Source organism: Triticum dicoccoides, chromosome 5B (assembly GCF_002162155.2).
Source record: "Triticum dicoccoides isolate Atlit2015 ecotype Zavitan chromosome 5B, WEW_v2.0, whole genome shotgun sequence".
Lineage (NCBI taxonomy): Eukaryota > Viridiplantae > Streptophyta > Magnoliopsida > Poales > Poaceae > Triticum > Triticum dicoccoides.
In genome coordinates this window covers 56686145-56704616 of record NC_041389.1, presented here as the reverse complement: position 1 = coordinate 56704616, position 18472 = coordinate 56686145, and positions in this window count along the sequence as shown.

Here is an 18472-nt window from a genome sequence, read left to right as displayed (position 1 = left end):
AACAGTGAGCGTTGCAGGGGGGTTTGGATGAACAATGAGTGTTGAGGGGGGGGGGTGTTGGATGAACAGTGAGCGGTGGGGGTGGATGAACAGGACCCCGTGGCGTTGCCTCTGGATGAACAGGATCCCGATCGATCGAGCCGGTTGGGGCTGGATGAACAGGACCCCGTGGAGGGCTAGATGAACAGGATGACCCCATGGAGGGCTGGATAAACAGTAGATGGTGGATGGGTGGGTGAACAGTAGCCCGTGGAGGGGTGGTTGAACAGGAGCCCGTGGAGGGGTGGTTGAACAGTAGCCAATGGAGTAGCGCGCGGTGGAGGCTGGATGAACAGGAGCCCGTGGATGAATAGTCGCAGGTGGAGGCTGGAGGAGGTTGACGGTGGATGAACAGTAGTCCATGGAGGCTAGAGGAGGTCGGCGGTAGGGATGAACAGTATCCCGTGGAGTCCCGTTTTGCGGTACGCCACACTCCTCCCGATGAACAGGACCCTCATTTCGACCATAGTGCTCCAACACAAGTCCGTTTCGTCCGTTTTGCGGTATGCCACACCCCTCCCGACCAACAGGACCCCCATTTCGACTGTAGGAGGTCCGTTTCCTCCGTTTTGCGGTACGCCAGACCCCTCCCGATGAACAGGATCCCGTTTCGAACGTGGCCGGTCGAACACAAGGCCGTTTCCTCTGTTCTGCGGTACGCCACCCCTTGTTTCCATCACCCGTTCCGTCCAAGCCCTCCTGATGAACACAACGATGCATTCTGTTCCGACCCAGCCGGTTGGCTCGCCATGAACACGACGACGACGCTGATTCTCCTTTCCGACCCAGCCGGTTGGCTCCCCATGAACACGAGCCATGGCCGTACATATGCGCGAGTAGGCGTTCGAAACCCCGCCCGTATGTACATATACGTGGCCGTATTTTCTTTCTTGCACACTGGCCGCTGTACGTACGTGTACATGCTACGTGCGCGCCTCTACTACGACACGTGCGCGCCTCTACATCCACCAGTATATACGTGCACGTTCGCGACCAGAATGACAATGCTACGTACTTTTCGACCAGGTGGGTCCCGACTGTTAGGCACTTCCTTGCGTGCGAAGATGTAGCTGGTGGGTCCCAGCAGTCAGGGGGGCGAATCGTTTTTTTTACCCGGACGCACTTCCTTGCGTGCGAAGGTGTAGCTGGTGCGTCCCAGCAGTTAGGGGAAAAAGTTTTTTTCGCGAAATACGGTGGCCCGTCCGGTGGGTCCCTACTTTCAGGTGGAGGAATCATTATTTTCTGCATAATAAGGAGGCACTTCCTTGCGGCCGTCGTGGACCCAGCTGTCAGCCTCTCCATGTACAATACTCTTCCGATGGAAGTCATTCCTTGACCACGTTGACCATGCCGCGCCGAGAGCACCAAGGTGGTGGACGACGGTGAGGCCTAGGAAGGAAGGGGACGACATGGAGCTGGGGAAGAATCGACAGTGGATGCCCACGCGTAGAGGAGTATGAGGGTTCACTCGTTCCGCTGCGGTGTGAGGCTGCCGTCGCTGCAAAATAACAGGGGGTGTGGGTGAGTAGACGGATGGCCTGGCCAGCTGCAGGAGTAGTAGGGTGCGGTGAGGCCTCCGCGGCATCACAGCCGCCCACGGGAGGCAGGAGCACGCAGCACGACGAGCGCTGCTTTGGGCGGCTAGAGCAAGAAGACCAGAGGTTGAAGAAGCGCTACGGCCGTTGGATGGACATCGTACGGTCACTAGAGCTAGAATCGTTCATATTGACTAAGTTGACAAAGCCCTCCATCCCCATCAACTTAGTGGGCCCACAAGTCACACCAAGGTGGGTCCCAGCTAGCAGGGGGAGTATTCATTTTTTTCTGCTTAATAAGGAGGCACTTCCGGTGGGTCCAAGATGACTGCGGGGGGAACATTTTTTCGCGAAATACGGTGGCCCGTCAGGTGGGTCCCAACAGTCAGAGGGGAAACATTATTTTCGCAAAATATGGTGGCCCATCCAGTGGGTCCCTATTGTCAGGTGGAGGAATCATTATTTTCCGCGTAATAAGGAGGCACTTCCTTGCTACAGTCGTGGACCCAGCTGTCAGCCTCTCCATGTACAGTACACTTCCGATGGAAGTCGTTCCTTGACCACGTCGCGTTCCATTGCATGCATGCGTCCATGGGCGTGGTGCGTCCCACTGTCAGCCTCTCACGTACAGTCATCTTCCGATGACTCTCGATTGTTGACCACACTGACCACACCGTGCCGAGCGCACCAAGGTCGATGGACGACGACGAGGCCCCAAACTAGAATGACCCAGAGATGGGGAAGACGGGGCAGTGGAGTCACAGATGGAGAGGAGTGGGAAACTTGACTAGTTTGGGTGCGCGGCAGCACAGCCGCGGTGCCACCCACGGGAGACAGGAGCAAGAACAGGGTTGAAAAGGAGCACGGCTGTTGGATTAACATCCAACGGTCCAGCTTCTAGAATCATTTGTTGGTTAAGTTGACAAAGCCGTGCGTACACGTATGCTTAGTAGGCCCACAAGTCAGCCACCAAATCTGATGGGTCCCAGCTGTCAACGGGATGAATAATTTTTTTCGCAAAACAAGGAGGCACTTCCTTCCGTGCGAAGATACAACCGGTGGGTCCCAGCTGTCAGGTGGAGGAAACATTTTTTCAGCTTAATAAGGAGGAAGTTTCCTTGCGTGTGACCATGGACCTCGTGGGTCCCAGCCGTCAGGCTCTCCACGTACAGTCCTCTTCCGATGACTCTCATTTGTTAACCACGTCGCACCGAGTGCAGTGAGGCGATGGACGACGGCGAGGCCCCGGACGGGAACTACTCGGAGATGGGAAGACGCGGCAGTGGAGTCGCAGATTGAGAGGAGGAGAAGGGTTATAACTGGTTCTGTTGCGGCGTGGGGCTGCAGTTTGTGGAGAATAACAGGAGGTCTCGAGGGGTGGAGGGATAGCTTGGCCGGCGGTGGGGTAGCGCTTCGCAGCGATGCGTGCTAAGCAGAGCCGCTAGCCGCCAGAGGCCAGACCAGGCAGTCCCAGCGATGCTGGAGGAAGAAGACGAGAGATTGAAGGTGCATGCCGGACGTTGGATATAAATCCAATGGCTGTGGATGTCACAATCATTTGTTGCCCAAGTTGACAACATCCTGCGTAGGCTTCGACCTATTGGCCCACATGTCAGCCTGCAAAAATGTGGCATATATTTAACCCATATTTTCTAGAATGTACAGTCCATTTGTTGGGCTGGGTGAACAAATAATTTCGCATCAATCAGGCCCATTTATATTTTCTAAGAAATCCCAGCCCATTTGCACTTCCTTGAAATACACGAATTAGCTGGGCTCATTATATATATAATGTTATGTTAGAAGGAGCAATTAATATCAAAGAATAAACCGGAGAGGCACATTTTATATATATATATATAATTAACAAATTCGAGCTATTGCTCAAAATAAAAATGAGCTCGTTATTATTAAATTGGTCCTTAAAATCTTTGCAAGCTTTTGTAGGCAATCACCAGGATTTTCCTTGCGTGTGAGTCAAAAACAACCAGGATTTTCCTTGCCAACTTCTGTTAAACATTTACTTTTATAAGTTAATAACACGTGGGATGTTTTTATAATGTATATATAAGTCTCTATAAAATATACGATAATAGTAATAATATAAATATATATAATGTGGTTAGAAGGAAAAACATAAATTGGACACAACATTATTAGTCCTATATATAGATAAATAGAACAAAGACCTGCGTTTTATTAAAAAAATACATTGGGCTGCCGATCTTTAAGAAAAAGCCCATAGGCTGGTATGGACCTCAAAAAATAAGTTGAAACCACTGTCTCCGTATGTCGTGGGCTACACATGTTAAAATACAAAACCTAGCCTAGCTGATACTTGTTCGCCCTCTCGAAAAAATGATACCAGATCCTCGAGCAAACTGGATTAAAGAGGGGGCCGGCGGCACGACTGAAGAAGCACATCAGGAGCAATTTTTCTTCTTCAGTGGATGGCTCTCGATAGCATTTTTTTACTTGCCTCTGCACCATACAACTTGTATTTTTAGCCTCCCAGTCCGTCGTGGTGGACCAGCAACCCATTTGCTTGGCGGGCCAACCTACAGAAACCGGCACTCGATTTTTCATCAAGCCCCCAAAACAACGCAGTACTATGTTTGTTTTGAGGCTGAAAACATTACTACAAGGGTTGAGCGGGGGAGAGGGGAAGACAAAGTAATAAAAAGATTAAAAAGAGCTGATGCGCCATTGCTACCCTAACAAAGCAGGCGCAATTCTTCTCGGGAAGAAGGTGTGCCGTTGACACCCACACGTCACATACCCCACAGTAGGCATACTAACAAGTTCACACATAAATACAATAGAAAAGGTAAACATTCATATCAAACTCAAGTTCACAGGACACGTTCATATTCGTAGCCAACATTCACCATCAACAACTCAAAAGATTCATATATACACAAGCTCGGCATATCTATGCATCCAAATGATTGATAGATCACATGACAATATTCATACATAATTCACAAAAATATTCAAATATACACATGTTCAGTATGTTTATGCATCCAAATGATTGAGATCACAACCAATATGATCCATGGACAAACTTTAATTACCTAGGGTACAGACTGGTAAATGGTGTTCAGTCAGAGGTAATTCTTGCTAAAATTAGTTCTTGTACGAGTAAACTTTCGAGTACATAAGAGGCAGCACAGACAATCTGAACTTTGCTTGTAGGTTTATCCTCAAATAGTGGCCTCGTGCCGAGCGAGGTTTGAGCAACTTGGCCACTACTTTCATCCAACTAGTTTACTGGCTCATCTTGGTCCTGTAGCTCGCCAAAATTCTACATTGCGAGAAAGGAGGCGGTTGAGAAAATGAACCACCCAAATTTTTTGTGCAGTTCAACTGAAATGGAGCATCCCTGGCATGCAGACTGATTAAGTGCCAGATAAATATACACATCAACCATCTTGTCTAGAATCTTTAGACTCCATGCCATATAGTTCGCTACCATATCTGCCGATAACCAAAAGGCACAAGTTGGGACCAAAGGCTGGACTGTGTTCTTATGGGCTACGCGCCAAGCAATATTTTTGGCGTTCACTCTCCTAATACTTGGGAGTTTGACAACTGGTTGACGCTAGTTGATACTCGAATGAATATAGGCACTTCTTGTCAACATCAATGCTTGTCAGAGTGAACTTTGGAGTACATGGCGGCAACATAAGTATCTGTCCATCTGATCATTTTGTGCAGTTCTACTGAAATCACCCAATGCAATGATTTGCCTGCAAGTTCAGGCTCCAAGTTACTCCTTTATAAAATCAGCAAACAACACAATACCAAATTACCAATACACGACAAGCACAATAATCAGGATAAAGACCAGTACCAACCTGTGTGAGGTAGCATATCAATTACTATTTCCTTTAACTGGAAGTCGAGATAAGCAAAGCGACTGACAGCGAAGGAAGAAAGCAAGCCGAGATTAGCGACTGACAGGAAAGGACGGAAGCTGTCGAGGCAATGAAGCACCCAAAGTTTTTGTGCATTTCCATGAAAATCGAGCATCCCTGTTGGCACATATATTGAGAGAGTGAGATTACTGTAATAGTGGGACTAGTTGATGAAACATACACTAACAAATAGAAGCACCCTCATTATCTTAATGGGTAAAGTTAGCAACATAGTAGTCTTGCTTAAAGAGAGGTATTAGTTTATTTAATCAGTGCCAATTAGCTCAACACTCAAAGCATCGCCATTTATCATAGGTTGCAAAACTTTAAGATGCAAAGATAAAGGAGTTTCTCATGACAGTAGCATGATACAAATAGAGATGACAACAAACTAATATGGAAGGCCTTAGGCCCGTACCAACCTGAGAAAAAAAGATTATTCATGTAGTCCCATAAGAGATGATAAATCACTCACTGGAATCACTCAATAGTATATATTTTGTGCACTTCAAATGTATGGTTGAAATCACTCTTGTTTACTAGTGCTGAGATTATATCGAAATATTATCAAGAACTTCCAGCAGAGTTAAAGCACTGGCTGGGATACAGTTCATTGTATTGTCTTGTGTAGTTCCACTAAAATGTACGATTGGCACAACATGATCCCTGTTTGCACAAGTAGGAACAAGGTGAAACCTTCATTAGCTTAGTGAGAAAGGATAGGAAGACATTAGCATATTACTCAAACAGTAGCATCAAACTCATGATGGACAATACGCAAAACATTGCCTCATTGAACCAACGGCAATAAATTGACATGCAAAACAATAGCACTATTATGTCATGACACTAATAATATTCCCTCCCTGCTCCACCACATGATTCACCTCCATAGACAAACATACACACGTACATGATTCAGCATAGGGTCCTACTAAAGATTTGTTTAACTCCGACAGGAAAATTAGGCAGCAATAAATTAGTGGTACTTAAGTACTCCTAATTAATTAAGTGAGACAGCAGAATTGGAAGGGTGAAAGTGCAACTATCCCTGGGTGGTTTTGGTAATTCCTAACAACATATATCTCATTGAGCTAATGCTATTTCAAGATAAATATTTCAGGAAAGCTCAATGATTGGCATGGCATGGATGCGAAAAGTGGATCCCTCAAAATGCTAAGGACAAAAGGATTGGCTCAAGCTCAAAGCACAAGACTCTACATCTTCTATTTTAGTGATGCAAGATCACATTGAGTCTATAGGAAAAGCCAATAGTATCAAGGAGGGATGAGGTGTTGCTTAATGAGCCTCTTGCTCAAAATGCTTAGTGATATCCTCCAAAAGCCCTCAACTACTTTCTCACATCCACATATGACTCAAACCAAAAGTCCAACTCAGCCCTACCGATTCTTTCTATCCAGCGCCACCGAGTTCAGATGTCATAGCCACTGCCACAAACCCTAGTCAAATCGGTCTCACCGATAGGGATCTCGGTCTTACCGAGATGGGATTCTAATCTCTCTATTTCCCTTCGTAACGTTTCGGTCCAACCGAGATGAGCAATCGGTCCCACCGAGATTGCAATGCAAACTCTCTGTTTCCCTTTCGTAACGTTTCGGTCCAACCGAGATGAGCAAATCGGTCCCACCGAGTTTGCCTGACCAACTCTCTGGTTAGCTTATTACCAAAATCGGTCCCATCGAGTTTGAGTAATCGGTATCACCAAGATTACATTATGCCCTAACCCTAACCATATCTGTCCCACCGAGTTGACATGTCGGTCCCACCGAAAACTCTAACGGTCACATTATTTGCTAAATCAGCCCGACCGAGTTTGACGATTCGGTCCCACCGAGATTGGTAAGTTGTGTGTAACGGTTAGATTTTGTGTGGAGGCTATATATACCCCTCCACCCACTCTTCATTCATGGAGAGAGCCATCAGAACATGCCTACACTTCCAACATACATTTTCTGAGAGAGAACCACCTACACTTGTGTTGAGGTCAAGATATTTCATTCCTACCATATGAATCTTGATCTCTAGCCTTCCCCAAGTTGCTTTCCACTCAAATCTTCTTTCCACCAAATACAAATCCTGTGAGAGAGAGTTGAGTGTTGGGGAGACTATCATTTCAAGCACAAGAGCAAGGAGTTCATCATCAACAGACCATTTGTTACTTCTTGGAGAGTGGTGTCTCCTAGATTGGCTAGGTGTCACTTGGGAGCCTCCGACAAGATTGTGGAGTTGAACCAAGGAGTTTGTAAGGGTAAGGAGATCGCCTACTTCGTGAAGATCTACCCTAGTGAGGCATGTCCTTCGTGGGCGACGGCCATGGTGGGATAGACAAGGTTGCTTCTTCGTGGACCCTTCGTGGGTGGAGCCCTTTGTGGACTCATGCAACCGTTACCCTTCGTGGGTTGAAGTCTCCATCAACGTGGATGTATGATAGCACCACCTATCGGAACCACGACAAAAACATTCGTGTCTCCAATTGTGTTTGCCTTCTCAAACTCCTCCCCTTTACCTTCATATGCAATTGTTTTACATTCCGCTGCTATACTCTTAGAATTGCATGTGTAGGTTGATTGCTTGACTTGTGCTAAGTTGCTAAAATCTGCCAAGAACTAAAATTGGGAAAAGGCTAGATTTTTATTTGGTCAAGTAGTCTAATCACCCCCCTCTAGACATACTTTCGATCCTACAAGTGGTATCAGAGCTTTGGTCTACATTTGCTTTGATTTCCATAGCTTTTGGTTGTCATAGCCTTGGTTTCACAACCTAGGAGAGTATGGCGTCTAGCGAGGGAAATTACCACCGTAGAGGTCCTTACTTTGATGGTACTAATTTTGCTAGTTGTAAGCATAAGATGAAAATGCATATTCTTGGACATAACCCCGCCGTTTGGGCTATTGTGTGTATTGGCTTGCAAGGTGAATCCTTTGATGGGAGAGAATCGAACCGTGAAGCTACCACAGAAGAATTAAAGATGATGCAATACAATGCTCAAGCTTGTGATATCCTCTTCAACGGATTGTGCCCCGAAGAATTCAACAAAATCAGCCGTCTTGAGAATGTAAAGGAAATTTGGGACACTTTGATTGACATGCACGAAGGTACCAACTCCGTCAAGGAATCCAAATTGGATGTGCTTCAAAGTCAGCTTGACAAGTTCAAAATGAAGGATGGTGAATGTGTCGCTGAAATGTACTCTAGGCTTGCTCTCATCACAAATGAGATTGTCGGCTTAGGAAGTGAAGAGATGACCGACAAATTCATCATCAAGAAGATCCTAAGAGCCTTGGATGGAAAATATGATACCATGTGCACATTGATCCAAATGATTACAAAGATCTCAAGCCAACGGAAGTCATTGGAAGAATTGTTGCTCATGAGATGTCACTCAAGGATAAGGAGGAGCTCCACAACAAGTCAAGTGGTGCTTACAAAGCCTCATGTGAAGCTCCCACATCATCAAGTGAGAAACAAACCTTCAATGAAGATATGAGCCTAATGGTGAAGAACTTCAACAAGTTCTACAAGAGTAGGAGCAAGGAAAGAAGTTCCAAGTCAAGGTCCTACAATGACAAAAGATATTCTAGTCGTGAGCGTAATTGCTACAATTTTGGAAGACCCGGACACTATTCCAATGAGTGTACGGCTCCCCACAAAAGAAGAGAAGATTCTCCAAAAAGAAGGAGTAGAAGAGAGGAATCACCATCAAGAGAAAGAAGGAGTAGAGATGATCATTATGAATGAAGAACATCCCGGAGAAGCAAGGATTCAGAATGGAAGGACAAGTCATCAAGGAGCTACACAAAACGAAGACATCAAGATCATGTTGGTGAATGGGTATCCGGCTCCGACTCCGACAATCACTCCGAGAGAAGCTATCACTCCGACTCCGAATATACTCAAGATTAAGGTGTTGCCGGTCTAGCACTTGTGTCAACCAAGTCCTTCGACATATTTGACTCACCAAATGAAGGACTTGGAAGATGCTTCATGGCTAAAGGCCCAAAGGTATCACACCCCGAGTATGTTGATTTCAATAGTGATGAAGATGGCTTGTTAGGTGATGATGATTTACTTGTTGACAACTCTAGTGATGAATACTACGATGAAACATCAAATAATCATGCTAATCAAGATAAAACGAATGACAATGATAAGGAGAAGATTGAGCTCCTAACTAAAGAGCTAAACACTCTTAAGTTAGCTCATGAAACTATCTTAGGAGATCATCGAGAACTTTTAAGGACTCATGAGAAGTTACGCTTTGAAAAGCTCAACCTTGAGCAAGAACATGAGTTTTTAAAAGCAATCAATGTTGATCTTCGCAAGAAAAGTTCTTCTTACATTGCCAAGTGCTTACTCTTATCTACTTACATGCCTCAAGTCAAGTCTAGTAACAAGAACAAGAAAGATTCTTCCTATAGTAGTAACAATAATCATGCTAAATCCAATGTTGTTGCTTCTAGTAGTTCTCTTGATTCCACTAATGATTCTCTTAGCCAAGGTACACTTGAGCAAGAAAATAGCTTATTGAAAAGAATTATAGAGAAAGGTGTTTACAAGAGCCTTCCCGGGAGTAAGCAATTCGAGGAAATTGTACGCAAGCAAGGAAGGCACCGGAAGAACCAAGGTGTTGGTTTTGAACGAAAGTTCAATGCCAATGGAGTTGAGTGGGAAGAAGATCAATGCCCCAAGACGAAGTTTGTTCCTCAACAAGAGAAGTATGATCCTACTTCTTTCAAAGGGACACAAGCTCAAGATGATCTTCCACCACAAGACCACAAGCAAAAATGCAAGGACACGCTTCAAGAGAAGATTGATGCATTCAAAGAAGCTCCTAAGGCCTTGGTCAAGTGGGTTCCCAAGACTACATCAAGTTCTACTTCATCAAGTACGACTACAACTCCAAGGATTCCCATCAAGATGACGTGGATCCCGAAGAAGAAGAACTAGTGAGTTCTTGAGGGTGACTCCGCCAACATACTTCACTATTATCATTTTGGCGAGGACAAGTGCAATCAACTTCCACATATTGCACTAGTTCAAGGAGTCACAAACCCTCTTGTTGGTAAGACAAGGGACAAGGTAACCTAATGCTTTCATAGACATCATCTTGTGTGCATGCATCACTTTATGTCTATGGATATCCTTGTTTGTTCCTTGTGGGACTAACCCGTGTAGGTATTGAAAGTGCAACTCACTCCAAAGGATTGCTCCAAATGATCTACATCAACATTGAGTATCCACATCTTCAACACCTACATGAAGTCATCATCGACAAAACCCAAGGTTAGTTCATCCCTCTTAGGGGTGATCTCACATCTAGCGGGAGCTTTACTCTACGAATTGAGCTAAAGCAACTCTAATGGTGTGAACACAACAATGCTTTATGTAAAAGTGGTAACCCCACTTGTGCTTAAACGATGAGTATGACCTATGATCAAATGTTCTTATTTGACTCCTAAGTCAATATACTCATATATAGATAACCTAGTCATCGCCAACTGCTTGATAGATGCTAGAATTGTGTGTGCATGCTTTGTCACATATTTCATTTGCCATTTTATTGTGTGAGCATGTTGGTTGCATAATTTACTCATTCGAGAACATCCACTTGTAGTTTTGATTGTTTGGTTTCCTTCTTTTGCCAAGTGGATGGACAAGAGTGCCTAAGAACCTTCTCTAGCTATCTATGCTTTTCTTGGCTCAAACTCTATTCATGCTATATCACAAAGTTTGATCAAGTCAGATTCGAACCACTCTGTGTGAGGAGCACTCAGAGTCCCCGATTCTTCATAGACTTAAACTTCCAAAACCTCTTTGTGCGTTTTAGTCTGACCGATTCAACCTTTTCGGTCATACCGAGATCACTAAGTTGATCTAGGTTTTCAATCTCGGTGCAACCAATTAGAACTTTTGGGTCACACCGAGTTGTAGTAACTGCTAGTAGTAATGCATCTCGGTGCCACCGAGTTGTTCCACTCGGTCACACCGACAGGGTCAGGCTATATACCCCCGGGCCAAAATTTGGAAATTTTTCTGAAACCCTTCGCCCGCGCACAGCCTGCTCTGCCTCTTCGGGTCTCCGGATCGTCCTCCTCGTTGCCAGTGACCTCCCGCTGCTGGTTTCCACTGCCGTCAACAGGATTCTGCTCCGCCGTTGTCGCCGTAGCAAGTCCATCGCCGCATTAGGGTATGGATTTGAATCTTTGTGCTATTCTTAACTCCGATTCCTAGCACATTGCATTGCCATGAATCTTGCCACGTTTGATATCTTCCTATCCATCAAAAATACTCCATAGATTAGTCTTGGATTGAAAATTTAGGGTTAGGTTTCCGACGAATTCATCTCGGATCGACCGAGTTGTAGAAATCGGTTCCACCGATTTGGCTCAGGCCATTGCACATGTGATTCTCGGTCTGACCGAGAATTACAAATCGGTGTGACCGAGATCGATTCTTTGTGAAACCCTAGCAGTCTCGGTGCCACCGAACTGTGACTCGATCTGACCGAGTTCACTAGTTTAGGTTCCAAAAGCTGCTTCGGTATCACCAACTTTACAAATCGGTAGCTCCGAAATGCTTTCCGTGGAAAACTAAAACTAAGTTTTTGACTCATTTTTTTTGCAAAAACCACTATGCTTTGTGATGCTCATCTAATCTACCTCATCTACATCTATTCATAGGGTTTGCTGTCAGAGTTTGCATCATGTCACATCAGAGTGACAGTCAGAACAAGTCTGAGGAGCAAGTTCACATGAGTGAGGGCACTAGTCCCTCCAGTACCTCAGATGATGCCAGCAGGAGGACACCCATCAATTCACCCAAGGCAGCAACCAGGGCAAGGAAGAAGAAAACCTCAAATTCTTAAGATGAGGACTATGTGGCTGTTGAGGATGAGGCCACTTCGAAGAAGAAGGTGCTGAAAAAGGAATATGGCACAACTGCTACCACAAAGCCAGGAATGAAGACAAAGGCTCATGCCAAAAGAATTCCCATGTCTAAGGCCAGAGCCTCTACTCAAGTAACTTTGGGATCAGAACCCAAAGAACCAGTTATGGCTAAGAAGAAAAGGAAAGAAAGGGTCAAGAAGACCATGGCCAGAGTTATTGGAAAGCCCTCAATGATGGAAGAAGAAGAGGAAGAGGTTGCTGCACCAGCACCTAAAGGTCAGAAGCTGATGGGAGATGCTATAAGATCAGGGGCTGCTACATCTATGCCCAAAGATGCTCCTAACGCTGCTGCACCTAAGCTCAAGTCTGCACCTAAGAGGAATACCAGGAGTATTCCAGCCGAAGAGAAGAACAAGGGCCCAATGCCTGAGGCTGCTGCTGATGAAGAAGATGACGCACTTGTCTTGAGAAAGTTGAAGCCCAAGATTCCTGATCATAATGATGCTCTAGTTGCAGAGGATATGAAGCTCAGGAAGGATGCATGACTGAGACTGTGGAGACAGACTGATCCCTATGCTGTCAGAAGAAGAACTGCAGTGGACTACAGGTTCCACACTAAGGAACAACAAGATTTCTATGAGACAGTTTTGCTTGACAAGAAGCCCATAGTATGTGACATGAGATGGGTTGACTGGGAGTACATCAGGAAGAATGAAGAGCACTATCCAGGAGTGTATGATAGCTTCAATGCTTGTGGAGTAGATGACTTTGTTGGCCAGAAGCTCACCAAGTGGAATGATGAGCTCATCATGCAGTTTTACTCCACAACTCACTTCTACCCAGATGGTAAGATAGTCTGGATGTCTGAAGGTACTAGGTACGAATCCATAGTTGAAGAATGGGCTGAGTTGATAAATGCTCCAAAAGAGAATGAGGATGACTTGGATGTCTATGCCAAGAAGAAGAAAGACCACAACTCTATGGCTCACATGTACAGAGAGATCCCAGATGCTGCACTAGAGACACATAAGTTTGGATCTGTACATTACCTGTTGTCAGGATTACCTACTATCAACTGGATCTTAAGGCACACTTTGCTTCCCAAGTCAGGTGATCACAAGATGATCAGAGGCCATGCACTGAACTTGCTGCATATATTTGATGTGCCTCAGAAATTCAAAGTCATGAGCCTGATTGTGGAAACAATCAAAAGGACTATTGCTGATCAGAAGAGGAGTTGTGGATATGCCCCACACATTCAGGAGCTCATAAACTCCAAGATGGGCACAAGCACATATCTTTTGGACAAGGAGCACCTGCCCATCTACCCTGATTTTGAGGACAACACCATTGTGATGGATGAAAATGAACCATCATCTGTGCACGCACAAGAGAAGAAAGAGAAAGCAAGGGCTGAGAAAGCTGCTAAGATGCCAACTGTTGAAGAGGCATCTCAAATATTCCTGAAGAGTAAGCAAGATCAGCTTGGCTACTTGATTGCCTCCACCTTGAGGATTGAGAAGGGCTTGACCACCCTGACTCAAAACTAGGAGAGCTTGGAGAGAATCATAGAGCAGAAGTTTTATGCTCCTGATGTCAAAGTTACTGAGATCCAAACTGCAGTTGAGCAACTTCAGGAGGATGTGGAGGAGAAGATGGGCAAGTCTACCACAAATGCTTTTTCTAGAGTGCCCAGAGGACAGAGATCTGATGCAGCGCCTGTTCCAGACACCAGAGCTACATCATCTGCACGAGCTACAGCTTCAGTGCCTCCATCTCCAGCACCCACTCCACCAGCTCCAGCTACATCAACAGAAGTTTCGTCCTTGGAGCCATCTCTACACCATCTCACGAAGACCAAACCTGAGAGTCATTTAACACTATACATTTTTTGTGAACTTTTTGGTAACTTGTTGCCAAAGGGGGAGAAAATTGTATAGATCATAGGCTTTGAGAGAGAGTGTTTCTTTGTTCTCTCTTATTTTTGGTGGTTGAACTTCGTTATTGGTGTGTTTGCTTGTTTGCTTGATACATTATGCCTTTTTTGAGATTCTTGGATGATCATGCGTTTGATCATATGCTATGCTACATTAATGCTTGTTGGATGATATTATCTCTTATATCCTCATATGATCATTCAATTTTCTTGGTGATGAGTGCATGTGCTTAATTATTATCATTTTGAGCGCTCCACCAAGATGTATGTGACATGGAAGAGTGACTCATGATACTAACTCATTGTGCATTTGCAGTCCAAAGCAAATTTTAAATAATGCACAAATTTAGGGGGAGCTCTTACTTATCACATACTTCTCAAAGCGACGATGTTTTTCAATCTTATTATAATTTGTCGAAGCTTTGATCTATATGTTGTCATCAATTACCAAAAAGGGGGGAGATTGAAAGTGCAACTATCCCTGGGTGGTTTTGGTAATTCCTAACAACATATATCTCATTGAGCTAATGCTATTTCAAGATAAATATTTCAGGAAAGCTCAACGATTGGCATGGCATGGATGAGAAAAGTGGATCCCTCAAAATTCTAAGGACAAAAGGATTGGCTCAAGCTCAAAGCACAAGACTCTACATCTTCTACTTTAGTGATCCAAGATCACATTGAGTCTATAGGAAAAGCCAATACTATCAAGGAGGGATGAGGTGTTGCTTAATGAGCCTCTTGCTCAAAATGCTTAGTGATATGCTCCAAAAGCCCTCAACTACTTCATCACATCCACATATGACTCAAACCAAAAGTCCAACTCGGCCCTACCGATTCTTTCTATCCGGCGCCACCGAGTTCAGATGTCATAGCCACTGCCACAAACCCTAGTCAAATCGGTCTCACCGATAGGGATCTCGGTCTTACCGAGATGGGATTGTAATCTCTCTGTTTCCCTTTGTAACGTTTTGGTCCAACCAAGATGAGCGATCAGTCCCACCGATATTGCAATGCAAACTCTCTGTTTCCCTTTCGTAACGTTTCGGTCCAACCGAGATGAGCGAATCGGTCCCACCGAGTTTGCCTGACCAACTCTCTGGTTAGCTTATTACCAAAATCGGTTCCACCGAGTTTGAGTAATCGGTCTCACCGAGATTATGTTATGCCCTAACCCTAACCATATCGGTCCCACCAAGTTGACATGTCGGCCCACCGAAAATCCTAACGGTCACATTATTTGCTAAATCGGTCCAACCGAGTTTGACGATTCGGTCCCACCGAGATTGGTAAGTTGTGTGTAACGGTTAGATTTTGTGTGGAGGCTATATATACCCCTCCACCCACTCTTCATTCGTGGAGAGAGCCATCAGAACATGCCTACACTTTCAACATATGTTTTCTGAGAGAGAACCACCTACACTTGTGTTGAGGTCAAGATATTGCATTCCTACCATATGAATCTTGATCTCTAGCCTTCCCCAAGTTGCTTTCCACTCAAATCTTCTTTCCACCAAATCCAAATCCCGTGAGAGAGAGTTGAGTGTTGGGGAGACTATCATTTGAAGCACAAGAGCAACGAGTTCATCATCAACACACCATTTGTTACTTCTTGGAGAGTGGTGTCTCCTAGATTGGCTAGGTGTCACTTGGGAGCCTCCGACAAGATTGTGGAGTTGAACCAAGGAGTTTGTAAGGGCAAGGATATCGCCTACTTCGTGAAGATCTACCCTAGTGAGGCAAGTCCGTCGTGGGCGACGACCATGGTGGGATATACAAGGTTGCTTCTTCGTGGACCCTTCGTGGGTGGAGCCCTCTGTGGACTCGTGCAGCCGTTACCCTTCGTGGGTTGAAATCTCCATCAGCGTGGATGTATGATAGCACCACCTATCGAAACCACGACAAAAACATCCGTGTCTCCAATTGCGTTTGCCTTCTCAAACTCACCCCCTTTACCTTCGTATGCAATTGTTTTACATTCTACTGCTATACTCTTAGAATTGCATGTGTTGGTTGATTTCTTGACTTGTGCTAAGTTGCTAAAATCTGCCAAGAACTAAAATTGGGAAAAGGCTAGATTTTTATTTGGTCAAGTAGTCTAATCACCCCCCCCCTCTAGACATACTTTTGATCCTACAAAGGGCTCCCTGGAGGATCGTCTCACATGTAAGGTAGTCGTTGCCGGAGCCCTTGAATGGCCTCTACTGAGGCCTCTGGCTTCAGCAAGATCGCCTTGGCACTGTTTATTCTTCTTCTTCCTCTTCATGCTCTGTTTCTTTTTCTCCTCACTAGTTGGTGAAACCAAGTATATGATTGGCCTTGTATTTCAGAATTGGTTTTGTGAGTGAGGGAGTACAAGTGTACTAGTAAAAAATAGCATTATTTTCTCATGGCAGTTGGAAAATAGAGATGAACACATGCATTAAATATCATTCTTACATAAAGGAAGGTTATGGCGCCAATATGGACGATGAGGATTGGAATACAGTTCTCCCTTTGTGCAGTTCCACCGAAATGAACCAACTGTTCCATTCTGACATTCCAGTTAAACAGCACAAAAGTCACTTCTTTTAAGAAGAGTTTTGTGCAGTGCACCAAAAGGTCACAACAGCAACCAGGTGAATTGGATATCCCTGTTTGCACAAAAAGGTACATAGGAAACAGTCAGAGTCTCAAACAATTATAGGCAAAAACATTTGGCTAAACTTGTCATGGCTTATAACAGTGGCATGGCTTCATTTTTACCAGGGACATTAGATTAAGAACAACTAAATATTTGGTATAAGGGCATGGGACAGTGGGTGCACCAGCAGTCCAGCACCATGTACGTAAACATGGGCATAAAGTGGTGATTCATAGTTTGTTGCCCCGAGAAACAAATATCCAAGAAACATATCTGGGTTGGTCCCATTTTTGTTCACTCTAGACACCTACTCCTATGTGTGGATAGCAAATCTAGTCCTGGTCATACTACTGTGTACAATGTTACCCCTATATTTCCCTTTTCGACCAAGAGACCGGTTGGATGATCAGTCTGTACTAGTTTCACCCCTTTCCTTCCTATTTGTACCAAGTTCGATGTACATACTAAATTCCCCCACCCCCACTTTATTTCTTGTTTGAACCAAGTAGAGTACAAGATTCGACTCCATGAAGTAGCTTTACCTCTAACAATAGAAGAAAAAAATAGGTGACGTTGGACCATTCGATCCAGAGGGCCTGAGAGGTAGAAAATGATGCACATGTAGCGACATAGCGAGTTGGGGAAGTAGAGCTAAGGCAGTTTCAAACAAAGATATACCTGAAGGTCATCGGGATGTGGATAGGTGGGCGGCGGGAGGCCGGATCCGCCCACAAGCAACGACGAAGGGATCAGAGGACCTCCCGCGCCGGCGCTCGGCCAGAGATAATGGTGCGGTCGGCAGTGGGTCTCCTCCCTCGCTATCGACGACGGCCTAAACGTTGCCCCTCCTCCCGTTCACCGGTGGAGGGGGATATGTCCGGATCTGTAACCAGCCGTGAGGATAGAAAGACAATGTTTTTTGAAGGGAGAAAGACAGTGTTACCACCCCTATCTTGTTTAGAACTAGATAGGATGAGAGTGTGTGAATAGAGCAACCCTAGCAAGCAAGCGCGGAGGCTCTAGCCTATATATAAGTAGTGGAGTAGTTTTCCTTTTTCACTCCATCAAAACAATCGTTTAAAATTGTGTACTACATGCCAGGTCACGGTTTTTTAGTTGTTTATTGTTTTTTGAGATAGCTACCCGCTTGTTCCAAGTGGTGTTACGGTGTGCCAGGTCGCACTTTGTATCGTTAAAGTCTGGTATACTACAAGTCCCTCCATCAAATGAACAACCACCCCCTCGTAAAAATTGTGAACAAGCCCACGGCTAAAATTAGCAGAAACGTGGGTTGCCCCAACATGCATTATTATTTATATTTTCTACTCCCTCCGTTCCTAAATATAAGTCTTTTTTATTAGCCACACCTAAGACAAGATTTTTTTTATTAGAAGTGAACCCCACATGTCATAGACACAAAAATTGTGGCAAGATTCCCTTAGGCAAGACAAAGTGTGTCTAACAATTTGAGCAACTCAAGTTAGGCAAGTGTGGGAAAAATAATGTGGCAA